Below are 16,773 nucleotides of genomic sequence, written 5' to 3' on the forward strand. Positions count from 1 at the left end.
GTACAGACCAAAAGTTTGGACACACCTTCTCATTTAAAGATTTTTCTGTATTTTCATGACTTTGAAAATTGAACATTCACACTTATAAGGCAAGAAATCCCACTTATTAAACCTGACAGGGCACACCTGTGAAGTGAAAACCATTTCCGGTGACTACCTCTTGAAGCTCATCAAGAGAATGCCAAGAGTGTGCAAAGCAGTCATCAAAGCAAAAGGTGGCTACTTTGAAGAACCTAGAATATAAGACATATTTTCAGTTGTTTAACACTTTTTTGTTAAGTATATAATTCCACATGTGTTGATTCATAGTTTTGATGCCTTCAGTGTGAAAGTACAATTTCCATAGTCAAGAAAATACAGAAAAATCTTTAAATGAGAAGGTGTGTCCAAACTTTTTGTGATGAACCTGTAGCCGCCATCTTGGTAATGATAAATCATATCCAGGGATGGCCACACTTCAGCAGCCCCCACCCTTGGGACCTTCTGTTAAAACGTCAACTAGATAGTTTCCCCCCATCCAGGCTCCTGTAAGATAAGAAGCCTACTTAACACTTGAATGCTAGGAGCTTCAAAGACTTCGAGAGGAAACACAGCCAGCAGGGGGGGGTGCTTCGTCTATCTGTACCTGACCATTTGTCCCATAGGACTAGTTTCTTTGTCTGTCACAAGCATGGAGGCATAAGATATAGAAACATGAAAAGCACACGCATGTTGCATGGGATGGGCCAATAAAAAAATATCACGGCGTCCCGGAGCCATTGCGCACACAAGCCTCCGCGGTAGACGTTTGTACGTGCTCTGGAAGACAAGATATAGCGCTGAGCCATTCCTGAGGACCGTATGGTATCATAATTGATATCAAAAGGTCGGTTACGGCGGCCCGAATCCATGGGAACCCCTGGGGGTATCCTGAGACCATCCCAGAAGAAGTTATTGGGTTCCTTAGAATTTGGGCTTCTGATCGAAGTTAGACCTGAGGGTGGAGACTGAGCCAGCTGACCTCACCAGCAGTGGGCGGGACGGGGCAGGTAAGATAGCAGGACAGACAAGAGATAAGTCAGTCTTGACCCAAGAGTGGGGTGCTGAACATCTGAGCACCAGCTGAGGCCACCAAGGGGAGGAGCAGTTTGACCATGCGGTGGTAGGCCTCAGCCTGTAACAAAGAACCGTGCCTGCGATCGCAGAATCCTCTCCCTGCGTCACAAGAAAATCAAGAAACCGGTAACTGATATGCTGTGGTGATTCTGTGTGTTGTATTCCATTGTTGTATAGTTTAGCCTGACCTTATACCTGTGTATATTTAGTTGTATATCGTGTATCTAGTGTATTATTATAATCAATTACCTCAAGTAATTGTGGGCCTGCCTTTTATTCTGCATAACGAACGCACGTCCGTGTGAGCTCGGCTCAAGCCAAAAACGCTACCCAGGGTTGGTTCCTGACCCGATATAGGCCCATTCACGGACTGGGCGTATATCTAAAATAGGGACTGGTGGCAGCATACCAACTGGGGATTGGGGAAGGCTGGTAGTGACGGTCGGAGGTTCAGATATATATATTCCTGGCGCGGCCAAGGAAGATATATATACCGCCCTCACTACAGAGGGCCCCGATCCCCAGTAGGTTACAGGACAGTCTCCCTGGCGACCGCTTATCCTAGGTGCAGTTCCTTGACTGACCTGAGGCTAAGAGGGCGCTAGCGAGTTGTGCTGTGTAGTGACGTTACGGTTTAGTGACGTTGAAGGGATAACACACTACCGTGTTCCCTGCGCTGGTTGCAGCTTCCTGGCACTACTTTCTCTAGGTGCAGTACCTTGACTGCTGGAGAGGTAAGGGGGCGCCAGAGAGCTGCACCCACCGGCCGGCTTTCATCACACTTTTGGTTTGTACTGTGTATATATATATATATATATATATATATATATATATACACTGCTCAAAAAAATGAAGGGAACACTTACATTGTGTTGTTTAACTCCAAGTCAATAACACTTCTGTGAAATCTACCTGTCCCGTTATGAAGCAACACTGATTATGAATCAATTTCTCCTGCTGTTGTGCAAATGAAACAGACAACTGGTAGAAATGATAGGCAATTAGCAAGATACCCCCTATAAAGGAGTGGTTCTGCAGGTGGTGACCACAGACCATTTCTCTGTTCTCATCCTTTTTGGCTCTTGTTTTGGTCACTATTTTCATTTTGCCATTGCTCTCACCCCTAGAGGTACAGTAGCATGAGGTGGTGTCTGCAGTTCATCTGGGTTGGCACATCAGTGCGAGCTGTGGCAAGAAGGGTAGCTGTGTCTTTCAGCACAGTGTCCAGAGCATGGAGCAGATACCAGGAGATGTGGAGGGAGCCATAGGAGGGCAACAACCCAGCAGCAGGACCATTACCTCCTCCTTTGTGCAAGGAGGAGCACTGCCAGAGCCCTGCAAAATGACCTCCAGCAGGCCACAAATGTGCATGTGTCTGCACAAACGATTAGAAACCGACTCCATGAGGGTGGTATGAGGGCCTGACATCCACAGATTAGGGTTGTGCTCACAGCCCAACACCATGCAGGACGCTTGGCATTTGCGACAGAACACCAGGATTGGCAAAGTTGCCACTGGCGCCTTGTGCTCTTCACCGATGAAAGCAGGTTCACACTGAGCACATGTGACAGACGTGACAGAGTCTGGAGACGCCGTGGAGAGCGATCTGCTGCCTGCAACATCCTTCAGCATGACTGGTTTGCAGGCAGTGGGTCCGTAATGGTGTGGGGTGGCATTTATTTGGAGGGCCGCACAGCCCTCCATGTGCTTGCCAGAGGTAGCCTGACTGCCATTAGGTACCGCAATGAGAGCCTCTGGACACTACGCTGACAGACACAGCAAACCTTCTTGCCACAGCTCGCATTGATGTGCCATCCTGGATGAGCTGCACTACCTGAGCAACTTCTGTGGGTTGTAGAGTCCGTCTCATGCTACCACGAGTGTGAAAGCACAATCAACATTCAAAAGTGACCAAAACATCAGCCAGAAAGCATTGGTACTGAGATGTAGTCTATGGTCCCCATCTGCAGAACCACTCCTTTATTGAGGGTGTCTTGATAATTGCCAATAATTTCCATCTATTGTCTATTCCATTTGCACAACAGCATGTGGAATTGATTGTCAATCAGTGTTGCTTCCTAAGTGGACAGTTTGATTTCACAGAAGTTTGATTTACTTGGAGTTATATTCTGTTGTTTAAGTGTTCCTTTTATTTTTTTGAGCAGTGTATATATACAGTGGTGGCCAAAAGTATTGGCACCCCTGCAATTCTGTCAGATAATACTCCGTTTCTTCCTGAAAATGATTGCAATCACAAATTCTTTGGTATTATTGCAGTATCTTCATTTAGTTTGTCTTCAATGAAAAAACACAAAAAGAATTGTCCTGAAGCCAAATTGGATATAATTCCACACCAAACCTAAAAAAGGGGGTGGACAAAAGTATTGGCACTGTTTGAAAAATCATGTGATGCTTCTCTAATTCGTGTAATTAACAGCACCTGTAACTTACCTGTGGCACTTAACAGGTGTTGGCAATAACTAAATCACACTTGCAGCCAGTTAACATGGATTAAAGTTGACTCCACCTCTGTCCTGTGTCCTTGTGTGTACCACATTGAGTATGGAGAAAAGAAAGAAGACCAAAGAACGGTCTGAGGACTTGAGAAACCAAATTGTGAGGAAGCATGAGCAATCTCAAGGCTACAAGTCCATCTCCAAAGACCTGAATGTTCCTGTGTCTTCCGTGCGCAGGGTCATCAAGAAGTTTAAAGCCCATGGCACTGTGGCTAACCTCCCTAGATGTGGACGGAAAAGAAAAATTGATGAGAGATTTCAACGCAAGATTGTGCGGATGGTGAATAAAGAACCTCGACTAACATCCAAACAAGTTCAAGCTGCCCTGCAGTCCGAGGATACAACAGTGTCAACCCGTACTATCCGTCGGCGTCTGAATGAAAAGGGACTGTATGGTAGGATACCCAGGAAGACCCCACTTCTTTCCCCGAGACATAAAAAAGCCAGGCTGGAGTTTGCCAAAACTTACCTGAGAAAAGAACACAGTCCCTACAGTCAAACATGGCGGAGGTTCCCTGATGTTTTGGGGTTGCTTTGCTGCATCTGGCACTGGACTGCTTGACCGTTTGCATGGCATTATGAAGTCTGAAGTCTACCAACACATTTTGCAGCATAATGTAGGGCCCAGTATATATATAATCTCTTGCGAAAAGTATTCACTTTTTACCTATTTTGTTACATTACAACCTGTTTTAAAAAATATTTAATCCGCTTTGTGTGTGATGCATCAGCACTAAATAGTGTAAGTTAGTGAAGTGAGAAAAATATAGCCATAAATTAATTTTTAGTTATTTGATCCCATAAATTTATCATGTGCATATGTATTCACCCCTTTTGCGATGAAGCCCCTGAAAATTTATGGTGCAAGCAATTACCTTCATATGTCTAATGCTTAGTGAAAGGAAGTCCACCGTTGTGCAAGTGTCACATGGTCTGCCAGTATATACACACCTTTTCTGAAAGGCCACAGAGGCTGCAACACCATTAAAGGGGTTTTCCCACAAACAAAGTACCGTACATTTTAACTAATAGATCTTGGAATAAAAATAATTTCCACAATTGGATGAGTTAAATAAAATGTTCCTGTGCTGCGATAATCTTGTAAATGTGCCCCTGCTGTGTACTGTGTAATGTCTGTGTCTGACCGTGCAGGGACATGGTCTGATCATACCACAGCTCTTGGGTATGGATATTCTTGATCAAAACCTATTTCAAACTGTCAGTGATTTGAGTTTGGGATGGAGGTTCACCTTCCAACAAGACAATGACCCAAAGCATACTGCTAAAGCAAGTGGTTTAAGGGGAAATGTGTACATGTTTTGGAGTAGACTATTGAAAGCCCAGACCTTAATCCAATTCAGAATCTGTGGTCAGACTTGAAGAATGCTGTTCACCAGAGGAAAAGATCTAACTTGAAGGAGCTGGAGTCGTTTTACCTTGCGGAATGGGAAAAATCCCAGTGGCTAGATGGGGAAAGCTCATAGAGATTTATCCAAACTGACTTGCAGCTGTAATTGCCAAAAAGGAGGCTCTACAAAGTACTGACTTTAGCGGGGTGAATTATTATGCACACTGAAGTGTTCAGTTATTTTGTCATATTTGTTGTTTACTTCACAATAACAATAAAAGTAAATGATCACAGCTGTCTGTAGACATGTACTTTACATGAACTGTTGCAAACCCTCAAAAAAAACTGAAATTTCAGGTTATGAGGTAGCAGAACACAAAAAAATGGCAAGGGGGTGAATACTTTTGGAAACTAATGTACAGATTGAGTGTATATATACAGTTAGGTCCTGAAATATCTGAACAGTGACACAAGTTTTGGCATTTTATCTGTTGACCAAAACATATTTAAGATACAGTTATACAATCAATATGGCCTTAAAGTGCAGACTCCCAGCTTTAGGCCACTTTGAGTATTTGGTCAGTATTTTACCTCAGTATTCGTAAGGAAGAATCAGAGGAAAGCTATAATAGAAACACGTGCACCATTTCTGCATTTTTCATCCACTCCTGGTTTTGGCTTATAAATGCTGGTGTAAAATACTGACCAAATACCGAGCGTGTGAATGTGCCCTCAATCTGAGGGTGTTCACATCCTAATTGCAGTAAGGTTTTAGGAATTACATATGTTGCTGACTACTTTTTAAAGGGACCAAATGTAATTGGACAATTATCTCAAAAGCTCTTTAATGGGCTGCATGGGCTATTCCCTCATTAATCAATCAATTAAGTAGGTAACAGGTCTGGAGCTGATTCCTGCTGTGCATTTAAATTTGGAAGCTGTTGCAGTTGTGGTCAAAGGAGCTCTCAATTAAAGAGAAACAGACCATCATTAGGCTAAAAGAAAAGAAGAAATCCATCAGAGAGATAACAGAAATGTTAGGAGTGGTCAAATCACCAGTTTGTTACTTTCTTAAAAAAAAAAGCATCTGGTTAACTTGGAAACTCAAAAAGGCCTGGATGTCCATGGAAGACAACAGGTGGTGGATGATCACAGAATCCTTTCCATGATGAATAGAACCCCTTCATGACATCCACTCAAGTGAAGAACACTCTCCAGAAAGTAGGTGTTTCAGTATATAAGTCTACCATAAAGAGAAGACTTTGAGAGCAACTACAGAGGGTTCACCACAAAGTGCATACTATTAATCAACCTTAAAAATAGGCCAGATTGGACTTTGCCAAAAACATCTAAAGAAGCCGCCCAGTTCTGGAAAAGCATTCTATGGATAGAAGAAACTAAGATGAACCTATACCAGAATGATGGAAAGAAGAGAGTATGGAGAAGGCTTTGAAAGGCTCATGATCCAAAGAACAGCACATACTCTGAAAACATGATGGAGGCAGTGTGTTGGCATAGGCATGCATGCCATGGTATTCGCTGGTATGAGAACCGGGACCAGAGGCTATGTATACGTTATACATACCCCTGGCCATTCAGTGCCACCTCTCTTGATTCACTTGTATGGAGCGAGGCCACGCCCCATCTAGTGACGTGGATGGCCAGTGGGAGCTTTCGACTAGAAGGCACGTCCTCGCTCAATACAAGTGTGTAGAGAGCGAGGCCATGCCTACTGGCTGGGAGTATGTATAACACATACATACCCTCGGTTACCGGGTCTCTGACTGGTGAATCCCTGCAGCAGTTCCTACGCTGGGGGATTCATAAGTCTGCAGTCACACAGAGTGACTGCGGACTTATCACTTTTGACCAGACAACCCTTTTAAGGCAGAAAGTCCCACAAACAAGAAACAACTGAAGTCAGCTGCAGTTAAGGCCTGGCAAAGCATCACAAAGGAGGAAACCCAGCGTTTTATGATGTCCATGACTTCCAGACTTCAGTCAGTCATTGTCTGCAAAAGATTCTCTACAAAGTATTAAAAATTACCATTTTATTTATGGTAAAATTAATTTGTGCAATTACTTTTGAGGCCCTGAAATGAGGAGGCTTTGTAGAAAAGTAGTTACAATTCCTAAATGTTTCTCAGTATATTTTTGTTCAACCCCTTTAATCCTTTTGCGCCAGACCCTGTTTTTGCCTTTGTGACCAGGCCAATTTTTTCAGTTCTGTATAGTGTCACTTTATCCGGTATTAACTATCTAACGCTTCAACGTATCACAGTGATTCTGAGATTGTTTTTTCGTGACATATAGTACTGCATTATAGTGGTAAAATTTGTTCAATATAACTTGTGCTTATTTCTGAAAATATTGGAAATTTGGCGAAAACTTTGCAATTTTCCAACTTTTAATTCTTATGCCCTTAAACCAGAGAGGTATGTCACACAAAATAGTTAATAAATATCATTTCCCACATGTCTACTTGACATCAGAACAATTTTTAAAACATATTTTTTTTTGTTAGGAAGTTATAAGGGTTAAAAGGTCAGCAATTTCTCATTTTTCCAACAAAATTTACAAAACCAATTTTTTCTAGGGACCACATCACATTTGAAGTGACTTTGAGGTGCCTATATGACAGAAAATACCCCAAAATGACACCATAACTAAAAGCTGCATCCCTCAAAGTGCTCAAAACCACATTTAAGAAGTTTATTAACCCTTCATTTTTCATTTACTCAGCCCAATATTATATAACTAGCTATTGAACCCGTTCTACGCCCGGGTGGCGAGTATTTTTATTGGTATATGGTCTCCCATGCTGGTATATGCTGCCCCCCTCCTGGTATTTGTGCTGCCCCCATCCTGTCCCCACCATCCTATCCTGGTATGCATGGCACCCCTCACCCCCCAATCCTGGTATGCATGGCACCCCTCACCCCCCAATCCTGGTATGCATGGCACCCCTCACCCTCAATGCTGGTATGCTTGGCACCCCTCATCCTCAATCCTGGTATGCATGACACCCCTCATCCCCAATCCTGGTATGCATGACACCCCTCATCCCCAATCCTGGTATGCGTGGCACCCCTCACCCCCCAATCCTGGTATGCGTGGTCCCCTCACTCCCCCAATCCTGGTATGCGTGGTCCCCTCACTCCCCCAATCCTGGTATGCGTGGTCCCCTCATTCCCCCAATCCTGGTGTGCGTGGTCCCCTCACTCCCCCAATCCCGGTATGCGTGGTACCCCTCACTCCAGAAATCCTGGTATGCATGGTACCCCTCACTCCCCAATCCTGGTATGCGTGGTACCCCTCACTCCCCAATCTTGGTATGCGTGGTACCCCTCACCCCCCAATCCTGGTATGCGTGGTCCCCTCACCCCCCAATCTTGGTATGCGTGGTACCCCTCACCCCCCAATCCTGGTATGCGTGGTCCCCTCACCCCCCAATCCTGATATGCGTGGTCCCCTCTCCCCCCAATCCTGGTATACATGGCCCCTCACCCCCCAATCCTGGTATGTGTGGTACCCTTCTTCGTGGTATGCATGGTCCCCTCACCCCACAATCCTGTTATGCATGGTCCCCTCACCCCACAATCCTGTTATGCGTGGTCCCCTCACCCCACAATCCTGGTATGTGTCTTCAGTAAAATGGTGCCGGATAACGCTATGCGCATGCGCCGATCTGACGCCTCACTCCTGCCCTGGTCTCCGGCGAAGAGAGGCGCCGCGGCAACGCTCCTCCTGGTCAGGTAAGTATGTAAGTATGGCGCCGGAGATTGTGGTATGCGTCAGTGTCTACGCATACCGCGATCTCCGGCCCCATACACTCCTCTTACCTGGATGCGTGCTTCTGTCTGGAGCCAGACTGCGCAGTATATAAAGGCTTCATACAGAGACACGCATCTCCCTTTTATATTATAGATTCTGTGAATCGCCTGAGGGTTAAAAATGCTCAATACACCCCTAGATTAATTCATCGAGAGGTGTAGTTATCAAAACGGGGTCACTTGTGGGTTTCTGCTTTTTTGGCATGTCGGGGGCTCTTCAAATGTGGCAATATAGTTGGCGATTCTTCCCTACCGTGTGCCCAAACAGTATTTTTCCAACACATATGGGGTATTGGCGTACTCAGAAGAAATTGAACAACAAATTGTACTGTCCATTTCTCCTGTTACACTTGTGAAAGAAAAATTTGGAGGCTAAAGCAACATTTTTGTGCAAAAAATGTATATTTTTCATGCTCGGCATTATAAAATTCTGTGAAGCACCTGTGGGTTCAAGGTGCCCACCACACCTCTAGATAAGGTCCTTGAGGGGAGTAGTTTACAAAATCAGGTCACTTGTGGTACCTCGAGCTACCGGAAGATGAGTATAATGTTTTCTTTTTTTGTTTTTTTTTACCATTTTTATTCTTTTTTTTTTAACTAACTTGGTCACACTATATAAAATCCATGCCGCTTTCATGGATTTATATAGTGTGACCAAGTTGTCAAGCACTTTCCAAGTGATGCTAAAATCGCTTGGAAAGCGCTTGACACCCGCATGCGGAAATGCATGTGAAGAACGCTTCACTTCCACTTGTCCCTGGCAGGAAAACGCATGTACAATCCGCATATCAGAGGCTCTGCAAACTCGACAAGGTGTTTGCTATATATTCCAGCCATTTTTGCATTCCAAAAATTAAATGGAGTGCCTTCCCTTCCACGCCCAAATAGAAGTTTTACACCACATATAGGGCATTAGTTTACATAGGAGAATTTGCAGAGCAAATTGTACAGTCCATTTTCACCTGTTAAAAAAATGCAAAATTGGGGCTAAAGCAACATTTTTGTGGGAACATTTTTGTTGGTACAGTTGGTTTTTACACTCGAGAAAGACTCGTTTGTTTATATTATTGGATCAAGGATCTTCATTTCCGTTACTGCAGCCCAAACCATGAATTGTCTTTACCTTCACCATGTATGTATAGCATCTTTTCCCTGCAGTCTAATATTAACATGCATCCCAAGGGAGGTAGCAGTGATGTAGATGTTAGCCAGGTGCAAGATTTGCAAAGTGCTGGGGTTGACCTCTCTGTTGCAAATCATGTCCCTCACGCCCATAGGGGATTTACACAATTAGTGAGAGGATTAGTCCATGGTAATCAAAGTCCGAAACGCTTAAAGCTTGGTAGAAGGCCTGCCATGTTCCCCAATGATAATCCGCATGTGCTGTGCACATGCTGCGGAAATTTCCGCTGCGGATTATCATTGCGGAAAAATCCGCAGCACTATCAATTATTTTGTGTAAGCACGGCGTTTTTGCCGCCACTGACTTGCATTGAATCGCTTAACATCCTCATGACTACATGTGCACATGCGGATTTTAAGCGATTCAATGTGCGAATGATACCCGGGTCTGGAGAAGAGAGGACTCTCGTCCAGACCTGGGTACCATAGTACCTGTAAAAAAAAAAAGAATTTAAAATAAAAAAAAAAAAAAACCATATTACCTTCTGATGGCCCCTGGTCTCCTTAGTGATGCGTCCTGGCTACCCGGCGGCTCGCGATGGTCTAAAAGGACCTTCCATGACATCATTTAGTCATGTGACGGGTCACGCGACCGCCGACGTCAGCAGTTGCGTGACCCGTCACATGACTAAATGACATCATGGAAGGTCCTTTTACACCACCGCGAGCTACCGGGGAGACCGGAGGAGGAGACCGGGGGCCATCAGAAGGTGAGTATAATGGGTTTTTTTTGTTTTTTTTTACCATTTTTATTCTTTTTTTAACTAACTTGGTCACACTATATAAAATCCATGCCGCTTTCATGGATTTATATAGTGTGACCAAGTTGTCAAGCACTTTTCCAAGTGATGCTAAAATCGCCTGGAAAGCGCTTGACAACCCGCATGCGGAAATCACATGAGCAAAACGCGTGACAAACGCTTGTCCCTGGCTGAAAAAACGCATGTACAATCCGCATGTACAACCCGCATGCGTTTTTTCTGCCAGGGAGATGCAGAAACGCTCAGGAAAAATCCAGAGCTTTTCTGCATCGTGGGCACATAGTCCATGTGCACAAACCCTTAGGCTATTTTGAGCAGGCCCTCTTCAAAAAATGCCTGATAAAAATTGCTTAAAAAACTTGCTGTTCATTTCTATTATAAAACCACTTTGCTTTTCATATGTTCAGTTGTTTTTTTTTTAGTTTTTTTGTTTTTTTTTCTTTTCCTTTTTGGGTTTTGAAAAATGCCAGATGGGGAGGAAAGTAATTTCTTTGAAGCAGCTCCTGATGGAAACTGCTCCACACCGCTGTCCAATCAGCTGGCTGCAAAAAATGCTTTAGGAAAAATTCTTTGGGAAAACTGCTGATTCTTTGGAAACTGCAGCACGTCAGTTTCAGCGTTTGTGCAGCATTTTTTTCACCCATATAAAGCAATGAGGACGTGCAAAAAAGCAACAAAAACATTGGCATCAATTGAAAAAAATCAGGTACAGCAGGATGTGAAATACATTTATTTTTGTGATTTTTCTCAAGTTTAAACCAAAATATCTGTGTTCTCACATGAGCCTGGCTATTGGTATCAGTACAGTTTAATTAGTAATATGTGTTAAAATAAGCAAAGCCTGAGCATCTCAGTGCCTACCAATGTGTAAAACTAAACATTGCCTGACCAATGTGTGAAAGTAAACCATGTCCTCCTTACAAAATGCACTGCCAATGTCTTAGCTAAACTATTCCAGACCATTTCCACTCCCCCTCACCCCTCCCCTGTTGTTGCATTTGTAACTTATGTATTTTTTCATGAACTTTTTTTATTCAGAATACTCAATATTTTTTAAGACCTAAAAATCTTTTTCCACTAAATAATTTGATCAATTTGCCCTTTTTTCCAAAAATGTTTTATGGTTTCACATATGCATTTGTGCCCTAACACTTTGCATTGTTCATGCTTGTATGGTGGAAGCAAAGCTAATATTTGGGCTTCTGAAAAACGCAGCAAGAAAAGTGGCAAAAAAGCCAGCAAAACCTGCTTTTTGTCTGCAGTTTTGTTACTGCCAAGAGATCACGTTTTGGCTGCAGGAAAAAAAAGCCGCAAAAAAGCCAGGGCTGTGGAGTCAGTATAAAATGGACCGACTCCAACTCCTAAAATATATCATAAATTGGGTACAGTAGTTCAATGCAGTTTGTGGGGAATATTTTTTTTCATAAGAATTTGGGAAAGTTATGAAATGTCCTAAAAGGGTATGTGCCCACGATGCAGATTTTAAGCAGAAATTTCATGAGCATTTTTTCCTCTCCCTGGCAGAAAAAACGCATACAGATTTGACATGCGTTTTTTCTGCCAGGTAGAAACGTTTTTTAAGCGTTTTTACATGCGTTTATGCATGCATTTTTTCAAGCGCTTTACCAAGCTTTTTTGAGCATCACTTGGAAAAGGTCTTGTCAAGTTGGTCACACACTATAAATCCATGCAACTGGCATGGATTTATATTGTGTGACCGAGATTTCTGCTTAAAATACTGCACCTATAGTAAAAAAAAAAAAAATATTCATACTCCCCTCTCCGGCGGCCCCCGTCCTCTGTCCTCGGCGGCCCGCGGTGTTTTGCCAGGACTTGCGGTGACGTCATTTAGTCAGCTGATGGTCACGCGACCACTGACTTCAGCGGTCAGGTGATGGCCGCGTGACAATCAGCTGACCAAATGACGTTACCGCAGGTTCTGGCAGAACACCGCGGGCTGCCGAGGAGAGAGGATGCCGCCGGGAGCAGACCGGGGGCCGCCAGAGAGGTGAGTATGAATATTTTTTACTTTATAATTCTTTTTTAACTTGCAGGTACGATGGTACCTGGGTCGGATGAGAGTCTCCTCTTCTCCAGACCCAGGTACCATTCGCGCATTGAACCGCATAACATCTGCATGTATATATGCAGATATTATGCGCTTCAATGCAAGTCAATGGCGGCAATTTTGCAGCGAAATCGCACAGTAAATGGTTTGCTGCGAATTTTTCCGCAATGATAATCTGCAGCGGAAATTCCCGCAGCATGTGCAGAGCACATGCGGATTATCATTGGGAAACATGGCAGAGATCTTAACAAACGATTTTAATGCGTTTCTGCGGTGAAAATACTGTGCACATACTTTTAAGATATGTTCACTTGTAGCTTTTTTATGTTGTTTTTTTCTGCATTAAAAATGCTAATCCTGGCTGGAGAACCGCAACAGAAAGTCTATGTGTTTTGATGCTTTTTTGGATGGATGAGTCTTTTGCGATGCATTTTTTCTTCTGCCAAGCCTCTTTTATGTCAATGAGCAAATGCTGAAAGAATTGATGTACTGTGGTTTTTTGTTTGATTTTTAACTTAATCGCACCACAGATCAAAATGCAAGGGGAAAAAAATGCACCTTGTGAATGAGATTTTCAAAATCTAATTCATTTTCCTGTTGCTATAAAGTGCTGTTTTTATTCTACCTGAAACAAAATCAGATGAAAAATTCTATTTGTGAACAAGCCTTTAATGGGAATGCATCATCAGATAATTTGCAAATGGTATACTGCCGTGAACCACTCCATAGTCTGTGCAGTATTGGTACAACTCTCTACAGTGTTGTCAAATCATAAAAGGTCCAAAATCCAAGGCACCAGAAGTTCCCAGATTATTCACTTTGATTACAGCATACATATGGTGCCTTTATCAAGCTATTATGAGATAAAAGTGTACAGGCAACATTTCAGCCACATAGGGCCTTTATCAAGCCATAAACAGATAGAAGTATGTGGCCAAAAAGTTGCATGTTATTTTCTATTCTGTAATCAATAGTGACTAGAGGAGAATGTCTGGTGCCTTGGATTTTGGACCTAGCATCATTGGATAATGACTTTTTTTTTCTTTTTTTTTTCTTTTTTTTCTTTGATAACTGGCTTTTATTTGTCATTTTTTTCCATACTATTTGTACTAAAAAAGAAAACTAGAAATCTTGCAGTTTTCATACTGACCATTGAGGCTAGTTTAGATTCATACTTCATGTCCTTTCACAAAGAGTTTTCAGAAGGATCACTATCAGAAGAGGCAGGATTACAATGACAGAAACCCCTCTTAATATAGCTAATAACAGGATTCACCAATCACAATAGGTGCTGTCACAGCTGACCCTGCTCCCCCTCCCTTCTCTGTACACTTTCATTAGATGCTTCAATACAAAATATAGTCTGAGTCAGTTTGATGCTGCTAATGCACATGTGAATTTCCTGAAAGAACAGGAATTTAGAGTTTACAGCACCACTCCAGCCTTTTTAATCGATCCCTTTGTTAGTGATCAAGTATGTGAGTTTAATGCATGTAATCACATACTTTCCAGTAGCCATCTTAACCTTTTTTCAGCCTTGTTCTGGCACCATGTAACTGCAGTTGTGACCTGCCAAATCACACAGTGGTTGTTGTGTGAAGTGGAGGTCACTTTTTAAAATCTTCTCAATACAAGTCTATGGGAATTCAGAACAAGGCTCTGAAACCTTGTTCTAAGTCCCATAGACTTGAATTGAGAAAAGTGACTTTCGGAACACAGTGATCCACAGTCTTACAAAAGCCGTTATGTGGTGTCAGAGCAACCAGAGTGGGGTTGAAAACAGATGCAGATGGGGGGGTGGCGATATGTAATTCCATATACAGTTTTGACTGAAAGTGTTGGTACCCTTGACATTGTTCCAGAAAATTATTGCAATTATACATGTTTATTTATTTTGTATGTATTGGAACAACACAAAAAAAAACAGAGAAAAAAGGCAAATTGGACATAATTTGACACACAACCCCCAAACTAGGCCAAAATTGTTGGCCCCTTTCCAAAACAAATTTGTTTCAAGCATGTCATGCTCGTTCAAACTCACCTGTGGCAAGTAACAGTGGTGGGCAGTATTAAAATCACACTTGAAGCCAGATAAAAAGGGAAGAAGTTGACTCAATCTTTACATTGTGTGTCTGTGTGTGCCACACTAAGCATGGAGAACAGAAAAAAAAGAGAACTGTCTGAGGACTTGAGAACTGAAATTTTTGAAAACTATCAACAATCTCAGGGTTAGGCTATGTGCCCCCGATGCAGAAATGAAGCAGAAAATTTCTGCATCATTTCTGCATCTCCCTGGCAGAAAAAACGCATGCTGATTGTACATGCGTTTTTCCTGCGGAATACTTGCGGATTCACATGCGTTTCCACATGCGTTTCCGCATGCGGATTGACAAGCGCTTTCCAGGCGATTTTAGCATCACCTGGAAAGTGCTTGACAACTAGGTCACACTATATAAATCCATGCAACCGGCATGGATTTATATAGTGTGACCGTAAAAGAATGTTTAAAAATAAAAAAATAAAGCTATACTAAGGCTGTGTGCGCACGTAGCATTTTTCAAGCGTATATGCTGCGGAATTTCCGCAGCGTAAACGCTTGAAAAACGCATGTATATCCGCACCCCATGGTCCCCAATGGCATTCCGCAATGTCAATGCCCATGCTGCGGATTTTTCCGCAGCGTTTATGCTGCGTTCAAAAATCCGCAGCATGTCATTTAATTTTGCGTTTCCGCATGCAGAATTGCCTTTGTCCAATGCATAAAAAACGCAAGGCAATTCCGCATGTGGAAAACGCGCGAAAAATGCGCGATAAACGCGTGCGGAATTCCGCATGCATTTTTCCGGGAGAGGACTTGCAGAAATGAAGCAGAAATTTTCTGCTTCATAAATGCAACGTGGGCACATAGCCTTAGGCTATGTGCCCACGATGCAGAAATGAAGCAGAAAATTTCTGCAGCATTTCTGTATCTCCCTGGCAGAAAAAAACGCATGCAGATTGTGCATGCGTTTTTCCTGCAGAATACATGCGGATTCACATGCGTTTCTGCATGCAGATTGACAAGCGCTTTCCAGGCGATAGCATCACTTGGAAAGTGCTTGACAACTAGGTCACACTGTATAAATCCATGCAAACAGCATGGATTTATACAGTGTGAACCGTAAAAATTAAAACAAATAAAGCTATACTCACCCCGGAGGCCCCGGCGTGGCTGCAGCGCTCGTTACTGTCTGGTTCCTGGCTGCCGGCATCTCGCGAGACAGAGCGGTGAAGGACCTGCGGTCACATGACTGTGACGTCACCGCAGGTCCTCAAGCGATGCCGGCATTCAGAGACAAGCCGCCGGACAGGTGAATATAAACTTTATTTGTTATTTTATTCTTTTTTTACAGGTACAATGGTAGCCAGGTCTGGATGAGAGTCTCCTCTCCTCCAGAACTGGGTACCATCCTCACATAGAGACGCATAGAAGCCGCTTGTACAAATGTACAGTCGCGGTTTCTATGCGTCTCAATGCAAGTCAATGGCGGGAGTTCCGCTGCGCTTCCGCAAAATTAAATGACATGCTGCGGATTTTTGTACGCAGCATAAACGCTGCGGAAAAATCTGCAGCATGTGCATAGAACATGCGGAATCCCCTTGGGGACCATGGGGTGCGGATTACCTAGCGTTTAACAAGCGTTTCCGCTGCGGAAATTCCGCAGCATAAACGCTTGAAAAACGCTACGTGGGCACACAGCCTTACCCTCCGATGGCCCGGGGTGTGCTGCCGCGTTCGTTCCTGGCTTGTTCCTGGCTGCCGGGATATCGCGAGACACTGCGCTGAAGGGCCTGCGGTGGTCACATGACTGTGATGTCACCGCAGGTCCTTCAGTCTTGCACGCAAGCAGAGGGAAGGAGACCGGGGGCCGTCGGAAGGTGAATATAATCTTTCTTTTTTATTTTATTCTTGTTTTTACAGCTTTTTAAT

The 16,773-nt window shown here is 43.3% G+C and overlaps 1 protein-coding gene across 3 annotated transcripts in view; it reads left to right on the forward strand.

Moving 5' to 3' along the window:
• The window catches only part of DET1 (DET1 partner of COP1 E3 ubiquitin ligase), a 66,462-nt gene that overhangs the window by 4,248 nt on the left and 45,441 nt on the right, over window positions 1-16,773 (forward strand). The window lies entirely within an intron of this gene.

This window comes from Phyllobates terribilis, unplaced genomic scaffold, assembly GCF_046119375.1.
Source record: "Phyllobates terribilis strain yellow unplaced genomic scaffold, ASM4611937v1 Scaffold_11__3_contigs__length_659146591, whole genome shotgun sequence".
Lineage (NCBI taxonomy): Eukaryota > Metazoa > Chordata > Amphibia > Anura > Dendrobatidae > Phyllobates > Phyllobates terribilis.